General features: G+C 46.1%; 1 protein-coding gene across 23 annotated transcripts in view; it reads left to right on the top strand.

The window, feature by feature from the left end:
* The window catches only part of PPP6R3 (protein phosphatase 6 regulatory subunit 3), a 138156-nt gene that overhangs the window by 899 nt on the left and 121909 nt on the right, over nucleotides 1-15348 (top strand). The window lies entirely within an intron of this gene.

The raw sequence follows: 15348 nt of genomic DNA, 5'->3' as shown, positions 1-15348 counted from the left end.
ACTTTTCGGTTGTAAGGGCGCGGAAGGAGCCCTTGCGAGCATCCCTGCGCCCCGACGCTTCAGCCTCCGAGCTTCCCGCGGCGTTCCCGGTCCTTCTTAACGTTTCCTAGCGGGTCGGCTAGAGCTTTGTTTATGTTTTGCTTTTTACGTGGTGGTTTCCTCTCGTCCCCACAGCACCCGTCGGCGTGGATGTCGTCCCACTCTGCTAATGGGAAGTTTACTTTGGTTTTTGTCCTCAAGGTCACGTTGCAGGGAGGCGGCGAGTGGGAGAGGGGCTCCAGATGTCCAGCCACTCGAGTGAAGGTCTCCTAAGCGGTGGCGGGATCTCAGCTTTTCTCTACTGCGAAGCTAGAGTGCCTGGCTTGAGGTCTTGGCTTCACCACTTGCCGGCTCTGCGACCTTGGACAAGTTACCCCGCTTGTCTGCTTTCCCTGTAACACGGCAATAATAATAGTCCATCTCCCGCGTTTGTGGGGAGGGAACGAGTTAGCAACGGTGCCTGGCGCGCAGAATCAGCTTGGTGCGATTAGTGGCTATTGGTGCCAATTTAAATTTGATTTTTTAGGAAGTCGAATGAGCGTGTAAGCCCTGGCCCTCGTTGACGGTCTCCAGAAAGCCCTGTGTGTTTCACCGTCAGCTTTGCGGAGAAAACAGGCTGGAAGTTATTTTAAGTTTTCCAGGAGAGGGGTGGCTGAAGATTCGCTAAATCACCAGTGTTTCCTGAAGTGATAAGCTCATGCTGGTGCTTTGGAGTGTTTTGTCTGAGAGGTGGGTAATTGAGGAAAAGCCCGTCGGGAGCTCGGGTCCGATTCTCTTCCTGCCTGCGTGGGGATACGAGGCCCTCGGTGCGATTGGTCCCCGTGTCTGTCAACTCCAGTTTTATGGTCCCGGTATCTGTTGGCCCGTGTTCTCCGGGTTATCGAGGTTTGCAAGGGTGCTGCGTGTTGAGATGTACTTCAAGCCTCATTTGGGAAGTCACCGTTCTCCCACGGACGCTTCGGAAGTGTTTTGCCTTCGGTGTGTCTGATTAGGGAGTCTGGAGCCTCTAATAACAGAATGCCATCCGCTCGGTCACACACTTACTCACAGTCTCTTAATCCCTGCTACTCGGAACCGTGGTGCCCTTCCCTCGGTGTCACTTGCTTGGGACCTGGCTTGCTTCGCTTGCACTGGGGCAGTGTTTCTGTGCACTTTTTTTTTTTATTTTTTTATTTTTTTTATTTTTGAGACAGAGAGAGACAGAGCATGAATGGGGGAGGGTCAGAGAGAAGGAGACACAGAATCCGAAGCAGGCTCCGGGCTCCGAGCTGTCAGCACAGAGCCTGACGCGGGGCTCGAACTCATGGACCGCGAGAACATGACCTGAGCCGAAGTCGGACGCTTAACCGACTGAGCCACCCGGGTGCCCCTGTGCACTTTTTTTATTTTTTAATTTTTTTTTTTTTAAGTTTATTTATTTTTGACAGAGACAGAGAGTGAGCATGAGCTCGGGAGGTGCAGAGAGAGAGAGAGAGGGAGACACAGACTCCGAAGCAGGCTCCGGGCTCCAAGCTGTCAGCACAGAGCCTGATGCGGGGCTCGAACTCACAAACCGTGAGATCATGACCTGGGCCGAAGTCGGATGCTTAACCGACTGAGCCACCCAGGCGCCCCTCCCCTGTGCACTTTTAAGTAGAGGTGGGCATCTCGCCTGGGGTAACTTAAGAACAGGGTTTTGGATTAGAAAACTTTAGCTTTTGTGTGAAGTATGCAAAACAAAACAAAAACTTGCTGGTTTGAATTAACTACTTGAGAATTTGAGAATCAGACCACAGCTGGACAGAAAATGAATGGTGGTAAGATTTGACAGAGTGACGTTCGCTCCTTTAAGGTAACTTTTGCATTGCTTTGGTGCAAAGGCATTGTGCTTATCACAGGCAAAATCTCTCTCTCTCTTTTTTTTTCTTTCAAGTTTTAAATTCCAGTTAGTATACAAAAACCTCTTTCTTAAAACAGTATTTGTCACTGGGGCGCCTGCGTGGCTCAGTCGGATGAGTGTCCGACTTCAGCTTGGGTCATGATCTTGTGGTTCATGGGTTCGAGCTCCGCATCAGGCTCTGGGCCGACAGCTCAGAGCCTGGAGCCTGCTTCGGATTCTGTGTCTCCCCCTCTCTTTGCCCCTCCCCCACTTATGCTCTGTCTCTGTCTGTCTCTCAAAAGTAAGTAAATGTTACCAAAAAAAATTTAAGAAAAAACAACAGTATTTGTCAGGATCGGTATTTAGTTTGTTGCCGTTGTGAACTTCTTTCTTGAAATGTCATATTTTGGGCAGTTGAGAGGCAGCTTCAGTATATGTTGGTCCAAATTTTATAATGTTTTATTACCCCTAAGAAGAATACATGGTAGTGACAATGCAGTTCTTCTAATTATCTACTTACCTGAAACTCAGCCTTGAGTTTATTTCATGAAAAGCAGCAGAAGCTGTGGTTTGGTCCTCATGAGTCAAGAGCTGAGTCCTTGTGTGGGCCGAGTAGTGTGTTAGCTACTCTTCTTAGGTGAGATGGACTGAAAAAAATAAACCTGGACTCTTGGCTTTAAGCATCTGTCTTATTTCTTCTTTTTCCTTAAGAGAATCTCAAGTAACTGGTTTTTGATTTGCTCTAGGTATGTGTTTCATGGTTGGGAGGCAGTTTTGCCCCTAAAGAAACATCTGGCAATGTCTGGAGACATTTTTGCACGTCCTGCCTGTGGGAGTGGGCAATGTGCAATTTGGCTTCTAGAAGATAAGAGGCCGGGGATGCTGCTAAACAGTCTGTAATGCACAAGATAGCACCCTAAAATTACCCAGCCCCCAAAATTAATAGTGTAGAAGTTGAGAAACTCTGTTGTAGATAGATGCTAGACTGGCACACATTAGAATCACTTAGGACTTTTTGTTGTTGTTGTTTTTTAATGTTTCTTTATTTTGAGAGAGAGAGAGAGACTGTGTGTATGTGAGCAGGGAAGGGGGGGCAGGAGAGAGGGAGGGAGAATCCCACAAACCACAAGATCATGACCTGAGCTGAAATCAAGAGTTGATCACCTAACCAACTGAGCCACCCAGGTGCCCCTGGGACATTTTTAAGACCAAGGATGATGGACCCCACCTCTGGAAATTTGTGGTGGTATTGAGAATGTATTTTTTAAAGTTTTATTTATTTATTTTGAGAGAGAGAATGAGAATGAGCCAGGAGGGGCCAGAGAAGCAGCGGGAGGAAGAGAATCCCAAGCAGGCTCCTTGCTGTTAGCGTGGATCCCGACTCACGGTTGATCCTATGAACCATGAGATTGTGACCTGAGCCGAAATCAAGAGTCAGATGCTCAACTGACTGAGCCACCCAGGGGCCCCAAGAATATATTTTTAGAATGCTCCCCAGGTAGTAATGAAGTGTAGCTAGGTTTTGGAACGACTGCTCAAGACCACAGACAGTAATGACCACTTGTTGGCCAAGGAATCCTTCAGGTGACCTGTGAGCTCTGTCTTTGTGGCACCTAGATCCTACCTAGGAGATCACTTAGTAGTGGGGATACTTGGTGTACACACATTAGTTTCAGGTGCCTCAAGACTGGACTTTAATATTTACTTATTTTTTTAAGAGAGAGAGGGAGCGAGCATGCGAGCAGGGGAGGGGCAGAGAGAGAGGGAGACCCAGAATCGGAAGCAGCTCCAGGCTCTGAGCTGTCAGCACAGAGCCCGACGTGGGGATCATCTCACGAACCGCGAGATCATGACCTGAGCTGAAGTCGGACACTTAATCGACTGAGCTACCCGGGCATCCCTGAAGACTGAACTTTAAAAGAAATTTTAAGTGAATAGATTTTATAATATAATTTAGAAACTTTTCCTTTACCTCGTGAGAATACATCACTGTGTTGTGCAGCTCTCAGGTGTTTAGGGCTGTTTGCTCCTACTCCTAGAACGTGATTTTTGAGTTTTATATCCTTTGCTCCCATCCTGTCAGTCAGTTGTCAGTTCTGTTTTTAGATGCAAGCTTCATCATTATCTTTTTGTTGTTGTTTTTTTTCCTTTTGTAATGAAGGCCTATTTGCAGAGAGTTAGCCCTGGATCTCTTTGCCAGTTCTGCCTTTTTAGGGCAAGAGAGAGGCATACTCCATGCGTAACGTTTTAACACAGAGACCCTTGCCTGCTAGGAAAGGAGGCTCCTCTGTGCTCTGGACTCTGACCCAAGTGGGGGAGTGTTTCTCTTCCTGGCGGGGTGGGCGGTGGAGTTGGGGAGCGGGAAGAGGTGCGTTAGCAGAAGGGCAGGGATCCTTTTCTTACACATACTTACAATTTGGATTGTCTTGTTTGTTGAATGGAAGAACACTGGTTTAAAAACTACAGATTTCCAGCAATCGAATGTTAGTATCTGGGCATCTAAAAGGGAGAAAGAAGATCATGGTGGCACCTTCTAATCTTTCATCCTGAAATCAGCTTATGGCTGTTGTTGAGAAGGACGAACGACCCCTCCCCCATCAACTTCTTCTAATCTTCATTTATTTGATCAGCAAATAGAGTAATTGAATCCTTACTCTGCCAGGAGCCGTATTAGGGACTCACTCACGAACAGGCACTTAAGGACTTGCACTCTGGAGGGAGAGGTAGCAATTATAAAAGGGATGCAGTTTTGGCTGGGAGGCCAGGTAACAAAGCTTGTTAGAATTGTCCACGGAGTAGGTAAGTAGGCTCCTCAGGGAGGCCCTACAAGCCTGGGCAGAAAGAGCTTAGGTTTTGCTCCTTGGGGGTTGAATTTGCCAGAAGTCTCTTGCCACTTAAGAAACTAGTTACACCTTTGTTTTTTAAGTGTATTAAGTGGTTACTTTGCCTTGCTTCTTTGGTTGGTGTGTCTTAGAAAGCCGTGCCGTTTCTGTGCTGGCGAAGCTGTTTTGTAATGGCGAATAGGATCGGTCTGTATTGGGTTTTGCTCCATAGATGATGGTTGTTGGTCAGACCAGAAACACAGACTGCTCCTGTACCGATCAGAGGCTCTGTGTAGGTTCTCACTGAATGAACATCTTGAGCATCCTTGGAATTGATTGTGTCTCTAATGGGAGTGTTTTTTGTTTTTCCTGCTGCAGTTGGGTCTAGGCTGACTAGAGGTTTGTTTCTGTGGCCTTTTGACTTTGGCTTAGATTTAGTTGCCACGGAAAACCCCTTTCTTCCTCTCTCCCTCCCCATTTATTTTTCTTTACTTGGAGAGGGTTGATAGTTACTAGTCGGATCAATACCCAGTTTATTTCAGGGCTTAAATGATTGTGGACTGACCTCTGGATACCAGGAAGATCAGCTCGTGAAGAAGCAAGTAGGAGGAACCTTGGTAGTAGTTGAAAGACTTCTCACCTTAATGGAGACAATTTCATGTCCTGGATTTAGCAGTCTGGGCTTAGCTCTGAGCAGAAGTGTTTTACTACTCGTCACTCACAGCTGGCTAGTGTTGACCTGCTTTGTAATAAGTATTAGTGAAGACGACACAGTCATCTGTGAATTTATACAGATGAAGTTTGATTGGTTCTGAACATCTTTTTACTAATATAAAGAAGCTCTGATTGGTTTTGTACTTCTTGGTGACTTTGGAGAAGACTAGGGTGGTATTTCTTTCAGTGGGAATATATATTGACTTGAATGGCTTGTGTGCCCCAGAGGTTGACTGCCATGAAATCTGGTAACCCAAAGGAAAGATGAATTACAGATTCTTATTTTGGAGTTAGTAGAACACAAAGTCTGCAGAAGTAAGAGTGTGACTGAATGTCGAGTCAGATTTGGAGAAAGCTCTTCAGATTGCTGGTTGGAGCCTTGAGTTCCCCGTACCTGGATACAAATCTGAACAGCTGTGCTGGCACCAGAGACGTACTTTGGCAGGAAGAGAAAGGAAAGCTTGGGTGAGCATGCGAGGCACCCCGAGACCCTGATCGGGGCAAGTAAGGCGGGCGTGCTACACTCCCCGCTAAGTCACGCTCCATGGTGGCCTGGTGGTTCATATGCATTGGCTGGGCCTTGGTGAGATTTGGGCTTTCTGTCTCTAGATGGGGGCAGTGGCAGGAGGAACATTGAAAAGACTGACTTGATTGGTTCTTTGGGGTTTCCTTTCTTGAAAGTCATGGTTTTGGAGCTGGAACAAAACTTCGAGGTCATTGATTCCTAGAGAAGAGTGTAGGCCATGCTGGAGAATGGAGCCATAGGCAGCAGATAGATCTCTCTGTTCCTGGGTGATGCCTTCCGGTTTTGGTGGCCCCACTAGACCACAGTTTCTAGTGTCATTTGTTTCAAGAGTGACATCACAACTGGATCTCACTGAGAAGAATAAATGCTTAATTTCTGAATTGTTTCCTTTTGGTGGTAGTACTTGTCAGTTTTCTGTCATTGTCGTAGACGAGGGGACAGTGTCTCCCTGGAGGTACAAAGGTTTTCTGTTGCCTCTGGACAGCGGGCATGGGGCATGTCTCGTCTGCCTCTGGTGCCTGCTTGTCAAGACCCTGTCCCTTCTGGTCAAAACATGCCCTTCCCATGGTAGACCTCTCGTCCTCAATTTATTACACCCTTACATGAATTCAACAGCTATGCTTTTGGCGCCTGTCATGGCATAGTATCTTAAACTAGGGGGTTTCACAGATTAATACTGTTCTCTTTCCCCGATTCAGAGTATGTCGTGGAGGTCAAGAGTATGCGAGGACCTAAAATAGCTGCTTTGAGTCCTGGCTCCCAAAGTCTTCCCAGCTGTGTAACCCTAATATCCGACGACATCTTTGTTCCTTGGTTTCCTTATCTGTGACATGAATATTAAATATAAACTCATTTGCACAATGGTTGGAACAGAGTAGTATTTTTATTGGTATTACTGTTCTCAGTCTTCTTCATAATAACAATAGAAGTAAGTACAGAAATGTCTCTAATATAAGGTGTAGTGAATGCTCTAAAGAGGTAAAATGCAATTTTAAGGGATCTTACAGGACTTTGAGGTCCGACGAACTGCTCTGGGGTGGTCCTGGGTGATAGTGATACGGATGAGGGGGGCTTATGGCGTTAGTGTTGATATGCATGTTTTTTTTCAAATCTGGATTATATTATATATGCTTAGGTAAATGTGATCATATTTCTTTGATGGGAGTAGAGATCATATATTTGAGGTTTTGCACTTTGCTCTCTAAAACGGTCTTTAAAATCCCTCTGGCACTTGCGACATTGTAAAGGTAACTCCGTTTGCTTTAGAGTGTCCTCTGTTTCGTAGAACTGTATTTTTCGGCTTACTGTGTTCTTGAAGAAAATCACACAGGCCTTGAGGGATCGATGTGTTTTAACATATGATTGGATCTTTCTTTATTTTGCACTTAATTTCTTTACAAATTCCGCATTACAACCAGACACCTCTTCTCTGTAGAGGACCAGTTAGTAAATATGTTAGGCTTTGCGGGGTGTAGAATCTCTAACGACTCAGCTCTGCCGTTGTGGCATGAAAGCAGCCATAGACAACATGTAAACAAATGACGCTGGCTGTCTTCCAGTGAAACATTATTTACAAAAACAGTGTGGAGTGTATAAACACCAAATCACTATGTTGTACGTTTCAAACTAGGATAATATTGTTTGTCAATTACATGCTAGTGAAAAAATAATAAAACTATTCCAAAAGCTAAAACCTCACAAGAGGCAGGTGGTGGGGCTGTCCTGCTCTAACCTGCTTTTGTATTTTAATTTTTTATGAGATCATCAATTCAGAGAGAGTGGAGCGGTGTGTGTCCACGGTAAATGTTAAAACCAGCAACTGTGTAGCCAGTAACCAGCTTAAGGAATAGAATGTTGCCAGTACCTGTGGCTCTCGCTAGGTCTTTCTCTGACCACCTTTTCTTCCGACTTCAGGAGGGCAAGCACTACCCTACATGTCTCATTTTCTTTGTGGTGTTGCCATATGTGAATGTATCCTTATATAATGTAACTTAATTTTTTGCAATCTTTAAAGTATACGAATTGAATCATTTTGTTCTGTGACTTCCCCCTTCCCCCACAACGTGTTTTGAGATTCCTTCATTCAAATGTTTGAGTACTTACTATGTCTTAGGCGCTAAGACCTATGTTCTGATGCTGGGTGCGCTGGCATGAGTAAAGCGGACGAAAGTCTCTGTCCCCATGGAGCTTACAATTCATTGGGCAAAGATAGTTAACAGGTGGGTCAAAGCTGCGGCAGTGATATGGTGAGTGATATCGTAGGGAGGAAAGCAAAGCGGGGAGGTGGGATGGTGGGGGCTGTTTGAAGATTGAAAGGGGGTCAGGGTGGACCTCCTTGAGAAGGAGGTGAGGCAGCCCTAGGGCCGGGGCTTGGAGGAGCCTTACAGGCAGAGAGTCAGCTGGGGGCACGAAGAAGGGTCGTGCCTGCTGTGTTGAAGGGACACTGGGGAGGCCCGCTGGCTGGAGGGAGAGCCCGGGGAGAGTGGCAGAGGTGCTGGTTGCGAGCCAGTCACACGGGCCAGCATTAGGATTTTATCTTTTCCTCTGAATGAGATGGGAGGTCCCCATGGTGTTTGGAGCAGAAGTGTGGCACGAGGCCTGACTTATGTTTTTGGAAGAGTCCCCCGAAGCTGTGAGAACAGCTGCCCCGGTGCTGCCACAGGACCCGTCAGCAGTAGTGGCAGCTGGGACCGAGGGGCCCTGGGTGGCCGTGAGAAGTGGGTGGGTTCTGGATGCCTCTTGAAGGTAGAGCTGACGGGGTTTGTGGGCAGATGGAATGGGAGCGTGGGAGCAGAGTGAAGGGTGCGGGGCTTTGCTGGCCGTGGGGGTTGTCACCTGTGAAGAACGGGAAGACCACGGAGGTGCAGGGTGCGGACATCTTACCAAAGGCTGGGGAGAGCTCGGACCTGGTAAGTCTGTGGAGCTTTTAGAGGGCCAGCCGGACACGTGCAGGGTTCGGCTGTCTGCACTCGGGGGGAGAGGTCTGGGCTGAGGATGGAAATGTTGGTCTTCTGTGTTGTGAGGGCACCTGGGAGCCCCAAGGTGGAATGGGGACACTGAGGAATGAGGACCGAGTCGGCAGGCACGACGGGAAGGCGGCCTCCGAGGCGGAGGAGGAGGACCGGGCTGGGGGACCTGTGGCCAGCGCTACTGCATCTGGTCAAGTGAAATGAGGCCCAGGCCTCGCTGGGTGGCTTTGGCAGCACGGAAGTTGTCGATGACCTTGACGAGAGCAGTTCCCACGTGGCGGTGCACGAGAAGCCTGGGGGGGGAGGAGGGTTCACGAAGGATGGAGAGAAGAGGAGAGCAGGTAGAGTTCTTTCTGGGCGTGTGCTGGGACACTGAAGGGACATTTGGGACCCCGAGAAGGTTTTGTCGAGATGGGAGAAATGACGGCATTTTGTAACACTGGGGGAGGCGATCGATTGTTCAGAGAGTGAGCGACCGGTGACGCAGGGGGGACACGGGCCGGAGCCGTGGGCTCCTCCTTGCGGGGCGCAGGGCAGTGGGAGCACGTGGGCATTTCCCTCTTTCTTTCATTTCTTGGGGAAATAGGAAGTTAGCAGCAGTCCGTGAACGTTAGGATGAGTGGCGGCTGGTGGGGCGAGAGGAGAGGAGGGAAGGTGCGGAAGCCGAGGGAAAGTCGGGCCACGTTCTGGGGGGAGCAGCGCTCGCACTTGCCTTTGTCTTAGCAGACACGAGCAGGCCCCGTGGGGTTGTGGGTTTCCTGGAGCCTAAGTGGCAAAGCCAGAGGAGGTCAAGGGAGGGGCTGTCGTGGGGGGCCACGGAGCTGCCCCTGGTGGGGGGCGGGGGGAGTGAGCGTGTAGACGGGCAGCTGCGGCCACCCTTGGGCACGTGGCCGTGCTTCACGCCTCCCGGCTTCTGTGCTCTGTCCTGTTGCTCACCGTGTATGTACGTCTCATCTCGTCTTTGTCCCAGCACTGGAGGGTAGGGTTGTTTGCAGTCGAGAAACGGTGCTGGTGCCGCTTTGAACAAAGGCAGAAACGTTTCTCCCGGGCGTAGGCCTCGAAGAGCGGTGCAGCGAAGTACAAGTGCGGGACCTGAACGTCTTTAACTTGCGTAAACGCTGCAGATCGTATTCCAGGGTGGCTGTTCCCCTTACCTTCCGGCAGGCACTGTTGTCCTGCATCCTTGCCAGCGCTGGCTTTGTCACACTTTCGTATTTGCCAGTTTGGTGGGTACGAACCTACATCTCGTTTTTAAAAATATAACCACCTTATTGAGATAGAATTCACATATACGCTTCATCCATTTGAAGTGTAGGATTTAACAGGTTTTCGTGTGTTTATAGGATCGTGTCATGAGTGCCACAGTCTAATTTTAGAACGTTTTCATCCCCCCTCTCGCCCCCCCCCCAAAGAAACCTTGTCCCCTCGAGCAGTCATTCCCTATTTCTGCTTACCTCTTGGCAACCACTGTGCACCTTCTCTTTCTGTAGATTTGCCTGTTCTGGACATTTCACGTGATTGGAATCGCACACCGTGAGTTCTTTCGTGTCTGGTTTCTTTCGCTTAGCAAAACGTTTTCAAGGTCCGTCCACGTTGTGGAAGGTGTCAGCATCGGTAGTCTGTTGCTGTTTATTGTCCAGTGATGTTCTGTTGCATGGATACACCACGTGTTGTTATCCGGTGGGTTGTTTCTACTTTTTGACTGTCGTGAGTAGTACCGCTAAGAGCATTTGTGTACACGTCTTTGGGCGGACATAACGTTCTTATTTTCCTCCGCGTTTGCTTAGGAGTGGAATTGTTAGGGATCGTGGTAATGGCATGTTTAACATTTTGAGGAACTACCAAACTGTTTTCCCAAGGGGCTGCACCATATTACGTTCCCCCCAGCACTATATCAGGGTTGTAGTTTCTCCGTGTCCTTGCTGACATTTATTATTTTCCGTTTCAAAAACATTAATAGCCAGCCTAGTGGGTGTGGAGTGTGGTATCTCCCTGTGGTTTTGAGCTGCACTTCCCCGATGACTCATGCTGGTGGACAGGCCCACGTGTGCTCACTGGCTGGTTGGCTGTCCCATCCCATCCCTTAGAAGAAAGTCTTTTCAGATTCTCATTTTTGCATAGGTTTTTGTTTTGTTTTGTTTTTTAATGTTTATTTTTGAGAGAGACAGAGACAGAATGTGAGTGGGTTAGGGGCAGAGAGAGAGGGAGACACAGAATCCGAAGCAGGCTCCAGGCTCCAAGCTGTCAGCACAGAGCCCGACGTGGGGCTCGAACTCACGGACTGTGAGATCACGACCTGAGCCGAAGTCAGACGCTCCGTCGACTGAGCCACCCAGGCTCCCCTCATTTTTGCATGGTTTTACTGTTCTTTTCTCTGATTACTGATGAAGTTAAGCATCTTTTTGGTTATTTGGATTTCCACTTCTGTGAAATGGCTGTTTCTTTCTTTTTTTTTTAAACTGAGTTCTTTGTTTTTTCTTATTTGTAGGAATTCTTTTTTCTCTCATTTTTTTTTAAAGTTAACTTTACACCCAGTGTGGGGCCTGAACTCACGACCCTGAGATCGAGTCGCACGCTCCACCACTGAGCCAGCCAGTCTCCCCTGTAGAAACTCTTGTGTATTCTGATTAATAATCTTTGATTGTGTGAAAAATGTCTTTTCCCAATTTGTGACTTGTCTTTTTACTGTGTTTGTGGGACTTTTTATTTATTTTTTTTTTAAGATTTTTTTTTTTTTAAAGTTTATTTATTTTTGAGAGAGAGAGAGACAGAGCATGAACGGGGGAGGGTCAGAGAGAGAGAGAGACACAGAATCGGAAGCAGGCTCCAGGCTCTGAGCCATCAGCCCAGAGCCTGACGCGGGGCTCGAACTCACGGACGGCGAGATTGTGACCTGAGCCGAAGTCGGAGGCTTAACCGACTGAGCCACCCAGGCGCCCCTGTGGGACTTTTTAAAAAGTGTTTATTGAAAGCATGGAATTAAAGGACAAAACAGGATGTCAGTGTCTTCTGACACTGTACTGGCCAAATAGAAGAGGAAACAGACTTTTAGTTTACAGATAGTTGTTTTTTTAAAAAAAAAAATTTTTTTTTTAATGTTTATTTTTTTCTTTTGAGACTGAGAGCATGAGCAGGGGAGGGGCAGAGAGAGAGGGAGACACAGAATTGAAACTCCAGGCTCTGCGCTGTCAGCACAGAGCCGGACGTAGGGCTTGAACCCATGAACCATGAGATCATGACCTGAGCCAGAGTTGGATACTCAACTGACTGAGCCACCCAGGTGCCCCTGGGTAGTTGTTTTTTAAAAAGTTTTGTGGTGTTTCTCCCTACAAGTCTTACTCATCTTTTGTTAGGTTTATTCTTTGGATACTTTTATAGTTTTTGTTGCTGTTGGAAATTTTTTTTAAAATTTACTCATCTTAGCGCGTGCGCGAGAGAGCGTGCACACGTGCGCGGGGGAGGTGCAGCAATAGAGGGAGAGAGAATCCTAAGCAGGCTCCTTCTGTGAGCAAGGAGTCTGACACAGGGCTCGATCTCACGAAATGTGAGATCGTGACCGGAGCTCAAACCTAGAATCAGATGCTTAACCGACTGAGCCACCCAGGTGCCTCGTGAAATGACTTTTTTTTAGTTCAATTTTCTATCTGCTGCCGAATGGCATTGCGGTTGCCTTTATATGCAGCTCTTCTGTGCAGCAACTTCTCTAACTTAATAATGTGCCTGTGGACTCTTGTGGGGTTTTTATGTGGATGGTCATCTCATCTGTAAATAATGGCGGTTCGTTTCTTTCCAGTACTTTTCTCTTTATATCTTACTCTAGTCTTAATGCGCTGCTTCAGAACAGCCATTGCAACGGAGACGATAAATGGTGGTGGCAGACATGATTGTCTTGTTCCTGGGTCTAAAGGAAATGCTTTCAGCTTCCACTATGAGATGAAACGTATGGTACTTTTTCTTTCCTCTAGCAACTTGAGGAAGATTCCTTCGGGATTTGTTTGCGGAGAATTAAACAGAATCACAAGTGGGTGTTAAGTTTAACTGAATGCATCTTCTGTGTCTTACCAAGATGATGATAATAGGATTTTTCAACTTTTCATCTGGTAAGGTGAGAAAAATATGGTAATTTTGAAATTAAGGTAATATTGAAATTGACGTTACATTTCTGGAACAAATCCATCTTGATCGTGACATATCTGAAAAAATACTGTCTTAAAAATTTTTTTTTGGTGTTTTTAAATGTTTCTGACTCGCTAATATCTTAGGATTTATGGATCTCTGTTGATTGGTCTGTTGTTGGTCTGCAGTTTTCCTTTTTTGTATCGAGTTTGGTAAATTCCATCAAAGCTTTTCTAGTCTAATAAGATAAGCTATAGTACTTCCTGCTGTTCTCAGAGAGTTTATATGTAAAATTGGAATTACCTGTTCCTTCAGTGTTTGATAACATTTGCCTGTAAAACCAACAAAGCCTGCCTGGTGTTTTCTGTCTGACATTTTAAAATCACTGATTTGTTTGGTATAATATTTACAGGATCATTAGCATCTTTATTTTTCTTGAGTTCCATTTGGTAATTTACATTTTTCTAAAATCTGTTTATGTTGTCTTCATTTTCAAATATATTGGCAGAAATTTTTAAATTTTAATTTCTTTTGAGTCTCTGCCTTATGTGTAATTCATCATTAATTTTTAACTTCTATTTTTACCTTTTTGAATAGGCTCCACCAGTGCAGGGCTTGAACTCATGACCCTGAGATCAAGACCTGAGCTGAGATTGAGTGTTGGATGCTCAACCCCCTGAGCCACCCAGGGACCCCACTGATTTTTAATTTATTAAACAGGATGCTTGTGTCGTTAATATTTAGCTTTTTCATATGCTTAAGTGTACATGTATTTTTTTAAATTTCTCTTTCTGATAGAGACAGGTTGCAAGCAGGGGAGGTGCAGAGAGGGAAAGGGAGACACAGCATCCAAAGCAGGCTCCAGGCTCCGAGCTGTCAGCACAGACCCCGACACGGGGCTCGAACCCACAGACCGTGAGATCATGACCCGAGCCGAAGTCAGACGTTCAGCTGACTGAGCCACCCTGCATACGTGTATTTCTATATAAAGTAGTAATTTCCGCCAAATACTACTTTAGCTACATTTCAGAAGTTTTGCTATGTAGAGTTTCTTTTAGTTCTGAATGTTTTCAGATTTTCATTATGATTTCTTCCTTGATTTAAGAACTTAGAAAAAGTATGTTGAAAACTTTTGGTGTATGTATGTGTTTTTTTAAAGTTTTGTTACTGATTGCTAGCATACTGTGTTAGTAAAACATGGTCCAGTGTGATTTTGATGTTTCTGAATTTTGTTGAGGCTGTTTTAATGGTGTCCGGTTTGTGGCAGATTTTTATCACTGTTCCAGTGTGTTGAAAAGCTGGGGTGTGTTTCTGTTTTTAAGGTGAGGTTTCCTCATACGTATTAGATGAAGCACAGTAATTGAATTCACACTCAAACTGGTAACCTTAACTAGTTGTCTGCTGTCATGTCAGTTACGGAGGGTGTGGTTGAAGGCCCCTGTTAATGATGGGACACTGGTCCCATCTCTGCAGCCCTCTCTGATTTTGCTTTGTGCCTGTAAGTTTAGACTCATTAAATTCCCAGTGACCGGCACACTTTGTCATTCTGTTGTGAATCTCTCAGAATGCTTTTCTATTAAAGGATATTTTGTCACATTGGTATAGCTGTACACCAGGACTTTGGTTAATGTTCGCCTGATATCTATTTTTCTGCCCTTTCACCAACAGGTTTTTTTGTGGCTTTGATGCTTTAGATGTGCCTTTTGAAAGCAGCACCAGCTAGATTACATTTTTGTAATTTGACTTTAAAGTGATGAGTTAGTCCATTTATGTTCATTGTGATCGAAATATTTATTTCTACTACCATATCTTCTGCTTTCTAACTTGGCTTTTTGTTGTTCTTTTTCTTTTCTTCCCTTGTGTATTGTAGGATTTTTTTTTCTTTACTCCTGTCTACCCCCTGTACCCATTCCCAGTAATACGGAGATTAGACACTCTTTTCTTGGTAACCGCGGACGTTTCATATTTAACTTAACAGCCTATAGTTAATTGATGTCTTTGCCCTGACAAAGAATTGGGAAGGAGTGTAGACTAGAGCATTCATTCGGAGGTTCTTACCCTTATGAGAACCTCTGAATGCTCTGGTCTATATTCCTTCCCGATTAATCTGCTGCTGTTACCTAGTTTTCATTTTGCTGCTTTTAAAATCCCACAGATGAGGGGCTCCTGGGTGGCGCAGTCGGTTAAGCGTCTGACTTCAGCCAGGTCACGATCTCGCGGTCCGTGAGTTCGAGCCCCGCGTTAGGCTCTGGGCTGATGGCTCGGAGCCTGGAGCCTGTTTCCGATTCTGTGTCTCCCTCTCTC

This window comes from Panthera pardus, unplaced genomic scaffold, assembly GCF_024362965.1.
Source record: "Panthera pardus isolate Hobbes unplaced genomic scaffold, ASM2436296v1 HiC_scaffold_12, whole genome shotgun sequence".
NCBI classification, from domain to species: domain Eukaryota; kingdom Metazoa; phylum Chordata; class Mammalia; order Carnivora; family Felidae; genus Panthera; species Panthera pardus.
The sequence above is the reverse complement of the archived record's forward strand: the minus strand, read 5'-3'. Positions and strand labels throughout refer to the sequence as shown.